The following is a 9,602-nucleotide window of genomic DNA, read 5'->3' on the forward strand; positions in this document are numbered from 1 at the left end:
TGGGCCTGAGGTGGGACTTAGCAAACGACTCCCTTGGATTTCAAGTTAACTGTGCAGATAAACCATTTACTAAACGGGGAGTTCTCTCAGTGGCGAACAGCCTATATGATCCCCTGGGATTTGTGGCACCTTTGACTGTACAAGGCAAATTCCTGTTAAGACAGTTCTCAGAGTCTGTATCTGACTGGGATGCTCCACTGCTCTCTGACAAACAACAAAAGTGGGAGTTGTGGAAGGAATGCTTGCATGCATTAGACAGTATTCACATACCAAGGTGTTACACTCCAACATCCCTTACAGCCACTCGGAGGAGAGAAATCCACATCTTCTCAGATGCGTCTACTGAAGCCATCGCAGCTGTTGCTTATTTAAAGGTAATAGACTATTCCAATCAAGCACATGTTGGATTTCTGTTTGGAAAGGCAAAATTAGCTCCAAAACCTGAGCACACCATTCCTAGACTCGAACTTTGTGGGACTGTGCTAGCCGTAGAGATTGCGGACTTTATACAACGTGAGCTGGATATTCAGGTGGATGACATTCAATTTTACACAGACAGTAAGGTTGTCCTGGGTTACATCTACAACCAGTCAAAACGCTTCTACGTTTATGTCAGTAACCGCATCGAAAGGGTTAGAAGATCCTCTAAACCTGAACAGTGGCACTATGTTCCATCTCATCTCAATCCCGCAGATTGCGCCACCAGACCGGCATCTGGAAGAGTCTCTGCAACTTCTTCTTGGTTGACAGGTCCAGAGTTTCTGCTGAACCAGATTGAAGAAACTCCTACCCAAGACGTCTTCAGTCTCCAGGACCCTCATGAAGATCCAGAGATTCGGCCTGAAGTTAGTACCTTCGTCACCAAGTCTGAAAGGAGCGCTGGCTTGGGCTGTCATCGCTTTGAACGCTTCTCTAGATGGTCAAGACTCATTCACATCATTGCAAGGTTAGTCCACATTGTTCATTGTTTTCATGCTGAGAAGCATAACACTGACTGTCGCAGTTGGCACCTGTGCCATAAACCTCTAACGGCAGAAGACATTATTCTAAGTGAATTGCTTGTGATACGTAACGTACAGCAGAGTGCCTTTAAAATGGAACTGAAATGTATACATGACAAGCAAGATATACCAAAAGGCAGCCCCATTGTCAACTTGAAACCAGTAATTGATGATCGTGGCATGCTGAGAGTTGGTGGTCGCCTAAACAAGGCTAAGCTAGAGATTGCAGAAATTAATCCCCTCATTATTCCTGCCAAACACCACGTTACTACACTGTTGATACGGCATTATCACGAAAGAGTCCAGCATCAAGGCCGACATTTCACTGAGGGCGCTTTAAGAGCCGCAGGTCTTTGGATAGTGGGAGCAAAAAGACAGGTTGCTCATATTATTCACCATTGCATTAACTGTCGCAAGGCGAGAGGAAAATTACAACATCAACAAATGTCTGATTTGCCAGTTGATAGGACAAGCACCGAACCACCGTTCACTTGTTGGTCTAGATGTCTTTGGGCCATGGACAGTCACTGCACGTAAGACCAGAGGTGGTCATGCAGAAAGCAAACGATGGGCAGTGTTGTTTACATGCTTAAGTGTACGTGCTATACACATTGAAGCAATAGAATCCATGGACGCTTCTAACTTCATCAATGCTTTAAGACGATTCCTCGCCATCAGAGGACCAGTAAAGCAAATAAGATCTGACTGTGGAACCAACTTCGTAGGAGCCTGTCGAGAGTTGCAAATTGACTATAAACCAGTTCAAGACTACTTAGCCAATAATGGTTGTACATGGATCTTTAACCCCCCGCATGCCTCTCATATGGGCGGTTCATGGGAAAGAATGATAGGCATCACACGCAAAATATTGGACTGTATGCTGATGGACTCAAACTTCTCAAGGCTCACCCATGAGACTTTGACTACCTTCCTGGCTGAGGTATCCGCTATTGTCAACTCAAGACCTCTTGTACCTGTATCTATGGATCCAGAATCCCCTGCCATTCTTACTCCAGCAACTCTTCTCACTCAGAAGTTTGGATCTGTTCCTAATCCACCTGAAGAGTCTTCTTCTAGTAACATATATCTGAAACAGTGGAAGCACGTTCAACATCTGGCCAACTGTTTCTGGAGCAGGTGGAAAAAAGAGTACTTAACGCTTCTGCAAGCACGTAGAAAGTGGCAACAGGTCAAGCCAAACTTACAGATAGGAGATCTTGTACTCATGAAAGACCAAAAGGTGGAAAGAAACTCCTGGCCCATGGGACTCATCTCAAAGGTCTTCATCAGTGAAGATGGCAAAGTTCGCAAGGTGGAAGTGACCATCGCAAAACAAGGCCATCCCAAATCCTTTATCAGGCCTGCATCTGAGATTGTTCTCCTCTTACCCGTAGAGGAATGATTCTTTACTTGAGGAACTTTATTCCTGGCAACCAGAAAACTCAAGGCGTTGGACTGTTCACCATTTCCAGTATGTTCTTTTTGTTTGTTTTTTGTCTTTCAGGTTCCAACATTTCATGGACATTTTGTAGTTGCATATATAGTGAAATCCAAGGATTTCAGACGGGGAGTGTGCTGTTCCAGCCTTTATTCTTGTATTCTAAAATTATTGTGTTTGCATTATATTATCATTTACTATGTTGTGTAACGCTGCCACCCTGTGGTTATTCTTATAATACCATTTATAGTGTGTTATGTAAATTTCCATTGCATTGCTCTCCTCCCTCTTTTGTGACATCACATCCTCTGTAAGGTCCTTCGTACTTCCTCTTTGTCGCAGACCTTCAAGCTGGTGAGAGCTATTCTTTTTGACCTCTAATATCCTATAGCATACCCTCATTTCCCTGCATTTGTTTTCAAGGCAAATCAATAAATGATCAAAGCTTCACCATTGTATTCTCCTCACTGGATCATCACATGCAACTGGTGCCTATATCTGGAGATATTAGTGAGTTCAGCTATCTACCATTGCTTGTACAGGGGCTATCACTCACAACCAATCAGGGGATAATCTCTAACGTACATCTGTGGCAGAATAGTTTCCCTCCCACATCGAAGCGTGACAGGCAGCTTCTGTGGAGGTCACTGTTAAGCGGGTGGGTTATTGTGGAAATCACTTTTAAGGAGATGGGTTACTGTGAATGTCACTAATAAAGGGGCGGCTGCTGTGGAGGTCACTGTTAAGGGGGTGGGTTATTGTGGAAATCACTGTTAAGGAGACGGATTACTGTAAACGTCACTAATAAAGGGGCGGCTGCTCTGGAGGTCATTGTTAAAGGAGAGAGTGCTGTGGATGTTACTGTTAAGGGGGCATACTGTTGTGGAGGTCACTGTTAAAGGGCTGGGCACTGTGCAGGTCACTGTTAAGGGAGGAGGAGACTGTGGAGGCCACCAATAAAGGAGCAGCACGGTACTATGAGGTCACTGTTAAGGCAGCGGGGTACAGTGGAGGTCACTGTTTAGGAAACGGGGTACTGTGGCAGTCACTGTTAAAGGGGCAGTCGCTGTGGAGGTCTCTGTTAAGGGGACAGGGAATGGTGGAGGTCATAGTTAAGGGGACTGTAACCTATGATCAGTGTTAAGAGGCGGGTGCTGTAGAGGTCACTGTTAAGGGGGTGGAGTGCTGTGGAAGTCACTGTTAAAGGGGCAGGCTGGTGTGAAGATCAAAGTTAAGCGGGTGAGCTGCTGTGGAGGTCCCATTTTAAGGCAGCGGGGCACTGTGGGGGTCAGTGTTAAGGAGTGGGGGGCTGTGGAGGTCACTATAAAGGGAGCGGGGTACTGTAGATGTCACTGTTATGGGGGATACTGTTGATATCTTTTAACGACACACACAAACACTAAATTAAATATATGAAATATACCCGAGCAAAGTCGGGTCCTTCTGCTAGTCCTTTATATGTCTGACCTAATCATGAGTTCCTTTTCTTCCCATCCAGTGACCCACCCACTTATGATAAAAGACTTAGAAGACTAAGGAAAGAACTATCAATCATCAGCGGTTGGCAGGGAGAGGGGGAACTCATGCATAAGCTGGACTCTTCCCTGGTAGCTTGTGACTTTTCTTGGGCACACACTGCCAACATTAAACTGTATATTCTTAGCAACCATTGCACATTAGTAGCTGAATGATATCCTGCTGAATTCAGCGTTTATTACTACTTTATACTGCTCTCAGTGACAACAACATAAATTATGTGACGGATCCCCTTTAAGGACAAAGCCTATATTGGACATGGTATTGGACATGTCCTTTTTTTTCTCAGAGTTATGTAGTAACATGGGAACATGGGATGTTGCACTACTTAAAGGGGTTTTCCCGCAAAAAATATGTAGTGCCCTGGGGCAGGGATATTTTAAAGTCTGGACATTTGTGGACATTTTTCCCCATTTCCCCTATGCAAAGTCATCAACTCCTTACTTTATTTCACTTTAAAAGATTAACTTGCACTGACATATACTGTTTAATAATGTGTAACTGCATTTTATATGTTTCTTTTGATATATATCCTGTTCATTTGCACTGTATTTGCACAGTACTGTGGAAAGGATTAAAGAATACTTAAAGAGACTTTTGGAACTTTCTAGCTAATAATGAGAAGCTAGTAATTTTCCACAGTTATCATAACAGGCTACATGCACACGAAAAAAGTAAAAAAAAAATGTTCTTTAAAAACTGGCACACGGTCAGTATTTTATGGCCATTTTTCAACCATTTGTGCATCCATTTTCTGGCCATCTGTCCAATTTTAATAGCTGCTTTGCATCAGTTTTTCATGGCCTTTAAAAATGGTCATGAAAAACGAATGAATTTCATTGGCTTTTTTTTTTTTATAAAGATCCTAACCCCTGCAGTGCCCTCAGTACACATCATGGCCCCAATATAATGTAATAATGTCTCCCATTGTGGCCCCCAGCATTAGTAATGTCTCCCATAGTGGCCCGCCAGTAGTTATAATGGCTCCCATAGTGGCCCCAAAAATTACTAATGTCCCCCATAGTAGCTCATAAATAGAGATGAGCTAATCGAATCCCAGAAAGTGGAATTCGATCAGAATTTCAGGATAAATTTGATTCGCCTCGAAGCCGAATTTCTTTGTGCTTTGTATAAGCGAATCGATTTAACCTGAAATAGTATAAAAAACCAAAAAATTCATTCTTACCTCCTCCATTTGCTCAAGATAGGCCGCCAGCCTCCATCTTGAATGAGGATCTCGGCCGAGATTTTGCGCCAGATCTTCAAGCAAGAGGGCGGCGGGTGGCCCGTTGCAAACAAATGGATGCGGTATGTTTGATTAAAAAAAAAATTATGTTAATTTCACAGTTTTTACACTCAGATGCCGCGATCATGTATGAACGCGGCATCTGAGGGGTACAATGACGGGCGGCGGCGCTATCTCAGCTCCCTGTCATTGCACCCACTAATTATAAAAAAAATGCGCTTCGTGACAAAGTAATTAGTCATGAAGCAAATTTTTTTGTAGAGTTCAGCGAATCAGCCGTATCAAACTTTAGAAAATTTCGCTCTTCTCTACTCATAAAGTCTCCCATATGCCAGATGCGTAGCTATAAGGGAAGCAGGAGAAGTGACATGACATACAGTATATACATGTAGAAATCAGACAGATTGGCTGCTGACCTTGGTCTGAGAGAGTGACCTTGACTAGCCATAGTAGTTGGGGTTGCACATTAGGAGGAAGAGTTTGAGAAGAAGTTGCTGGTGGTGGGGGCCTGTTCAAAAAATTTCTGTGGGGCCCAATCATTTGTAGCTACACCACTGCCCCCAGCATTAGTAATGTCTCCCATAGTGACCCCCAGCTGTAATGTTTTGCTTTAGCAAAAAAATAAATATAAATCCTGCTGAAAGACCTGCCCTCAATGTGATGATGTCACCATGCGCTCCCAGCGATCAAGTCTTATTTTTTGACCCCTGCTATTTACTGGCCTTTAAAAAACAGCCATGTGAATAGCCACATAGACTTTCATTGGTGCTAAAAATGGCCTTGTGCATGTAGCCTTAAAGAAGAGTATGTTTTGGAGGGAAAAAGCCAGAATTGTTTTTCACCAAAACCAGAAAGACTGACCTTTTGAATGTCTGTTTTAGCTATCTTATCTTATGTCTGAAGACTGATTTCTGTCTGGAAAACTGCTGGGTCATTGCCATTAAGTATCATTGAAGTTCTAATGTAAGTCTATGAGAGACGAGAAGTTGTAACTATGTATCTGTTTGGGCTGAGTTTCTCCACTCCATCCCTCCCACTAGAAGGTTCTAGAAACTGTATAGAAGGAGAACAGTCAGAGCACCTAGTGTTCTGTAGTAAGGAATCAGTTCTTAAAATAACAGACTGCATGAGTGACCAGAAGAAGACGCTGAGATGGGGATGCTGAGCCACAGACCAAGGGTCACCAGCCCTGTGACCAAGGTGCCAGCCTGACTACTGAGCCACAGACCGTGGGCCTCCAGCCTTTGGCCAGGGTACCAGCTTTCTGAGAGAGAGGGACAGCTAGCTCAGGCCTTTTCTCAGCATCAGGAGGAGACTGAAGAAGCCAGCTCAGTGCCTTGTCTTTATTTTTTTGCACTTGAGTTCCTATAGTACAGAAGCACACTGGTTAACTGAGGACCCTGTCTGTCTGGACTTAATTCCATTTGGGGTGCACCATGCCTTACCATCCCTTCCGGAGAGCAGAAACACGTGGTAACACCTCAACGTTGTCAGGAGGACCCAACGTAGCATTGGGGCCATCCCAAACCTGACCACTGCAAATATTCAAAATTTTTCAAACCAGCACCTGGATCTGAATACTTTTGTAATTGCATGGAATTAAAAATGTGCAGTGTCCCACTCAGTGATGGTCGTGGGCACTTCAAACTTTTGTATTTGTCTATCAAATGTATTTTCTGTATATACCTGTAATTCCTATTAACAGGCTGTTAGGTTGTATTTCATCCATTCGCCCCTAGGTGGTGCTGGCACAGCTATTATATAGCTATATTCTAGTAGGAGTGTGTGAGGAGAAGTAGAGGGAGTTGAGCAGAGCTAGTGGAGGAGCGGATCAGGCCTAGTCCACCATGTAGCTGCCATATTACCCCCTTGGCTCTGGCCAGGCTAAGGAAGCAAACAGATCAAGAACAATATTACAGCAGCACAGCACAGACCAGTGAGTCTACGTCTGGGTATGGAGAAGGTCTAGTGGAGGTTGGAGCTAAATTAGCCAATGGACTTCACAAGCACCAGTGACCAGGAGGAACCTAAAAGTACCTGGACACAGCCGGATGATTAATGCTCAAAATAATCCTTTACCACATGCCTCTATGGGCATAGTGGACCGTAATTCTTCAGTGAGCATCCTTTCCAAAGAATGGAGCAGAAGACTGATGCCTGCCATTAGGGAGCCACCCTGTGGATTGCTACTGACAAGTACAAAGTTTATTATATTCAGTACCTGAGTGCTAGAGAGTGGACCTAGTATAACCAGATATAGAAACAAAGGAGAACTCCTCAAATTACAATTGCCAAGCCTGTTACAAGGAATACAGCTGAACCAATATTTATATTATTGGGTTACTATATAAATGAACTGTACTGGCTACCTGAAGACAAGTGATGTAGTAAATGTTCTGTTTACTACAACCGACTCCTCGTCTTTTCCACCACCAACCTTTGCACCTAACGATGATGGTGTCATGAACCACTGGGATCCCAGCCTCAAAGGCACCTTAAACACCTGTACCATCAAGGGCACCTCAACTACCATCTGGCTGGTGATCCCTGTACTAGAGAGTGCCCGAGGATTTAGTGCTGTCTTCCCCTTCACTGCACACCGGCCCAGGGAGGCTCTGCTAACCGTGAGTAGACCAAAAACTACTACCCCCATCGGCCCACCGTAGCTCACGTGCTGCCCCTGTGGACCCGGTCGCTGCAAATGTAGTATAGCCACTTAGTTATTCCCTAAAATATATCTGTATAGCGCCACCTGCTGTTTTCTCTTTTTCTCATTCCTCTGTCCACCTCACTGATGTGGATGCACATGCTCAGTTCTCTTTCAACTGCCAACAAAACACACCCCTGAGAAAAGACACACTCCCTGGGCTGCGAGCTTGAAATCTAGCAGAGAAATTGGAGTAATGAATGGGAAGATCTCTTTATTTGTACATGGCTGGTTCTAGCTTTGTTAGAAAGTCTGATTTTCATTTTTACATTAATCATGAGATAACCCCTTTAACTACTCAAATTTACTGTTTAGAGGGCTAAAATAACTTGACAAGGAGAGGATGATTTACTAAAATCGTCTCAGATTTAGACAATATTTTAGTGAGTCTTAAAATGCGCTAGACTAAATCACAGTGGCTGATGCTGGTTGATAAATCTGGCACATCTATAGACTGTTTCGTCTATGTTTTTACCAGCTATTAGGTGGCTTTATGCCAGAACTTCAGCATCAGCATTGTCACACACACTGGCGCATCTTAGGCCATACCCTTCTATTGCTAATAAATTTGGCGCACTGCCTATTTTAAATAATCTTACACAAAATCACAGGCTATACATTCACTCACTTTCATGTATAGCTAAAATAAACATCATAAAAATGAAAATGGGGCCTATTATTTTGTACAGTTTTAGATGCATACCCCTGATACTTCCAAAATCAACTATTAAAGCACTACAGGAGATAATCCTGAAATAATATGGGGTGCAAAAAAGCCAAGAGATAATAAAAATACATTATGTGTTTTAATCCAATCAGGAGGTATGGGAGTTCCCAATGTTGGTACCTGTCGAACAGCAGCCATGTTAGAGCCCTTTAAAACATGTTGGTCAGAACCCGCTGTTGAGGGTTGGGCCCAGATAGAACTAGCACAGTCAGTTGCTTCCTCTCTCAGAGGAGTCTTCATTTTTTATCTGCTGGGTCTGTGGCAACTCAATTCTAAACCAGAAACAATTAAGGTTGCCTTAAAAATGTGGAATAAGATTACAGCTATTAATAAGGCCATTAAAATTCAGATTTTTCTTATAAATATTCTAAAGGCCTGATCCAGTGGCGTAGCTAGAAATGACTGGGCCCCACAGCAAATTTTTGAATGGGGCCCCCCCTCCTCCAGTAATTTTTTCGCAAGCCCTTCCTTTCATGCCGCCCCTCATTCCTGTTTCTAATAAAGATCGCTCTCTCAGACCAGGCCCGGCAGCTGTTCCTTCCGTTTTCTACACTGTCTATACTGTCACTGTATATAATTTCATTGTGTAATACTGTTGAGGGGGCCCTGACCAAATCTGTAATACTGTTGAGGGGGCCCCAAAGCAGCCACTTCCCCTATAGTTACGCCCCTGGCCTGATCCTAGATATAAATCTTAAATCCTGGTTAAGTTTCAATATAACTTTACTAGATAACATAAGTAGTAAAGGGAGATTGACTAGATATTAGCTATCCTTTTGAGATTTGGTTCATTTCAGATTTGCTGAATTTTTCAAAAAGTTTGAATTGGACCCAAATATTTTCTACCCAAACCAAAGTTGCTTCAATTGCCCTGAAAATTGGTATATAACATTCTCTAGTCTCCTAGGACTCAGAATTTGTAGGAAAAGATGTTATCTCTTGTTTTT

This window comes from Bufo bufo, chromosome 1, assembly GCF_905171765.1.
Source record: "Bufo bufo chromosome 1, aBufBuf1.1, whole genome shotgun sequence".
In the NCBI taxonomy this organism is placed as follows: domain Eukaryota; kingdom Metazoa; phylum Chordata; class Amphibia; order Anura; family Bufonidae; genus Bufo; species Bufo bufo.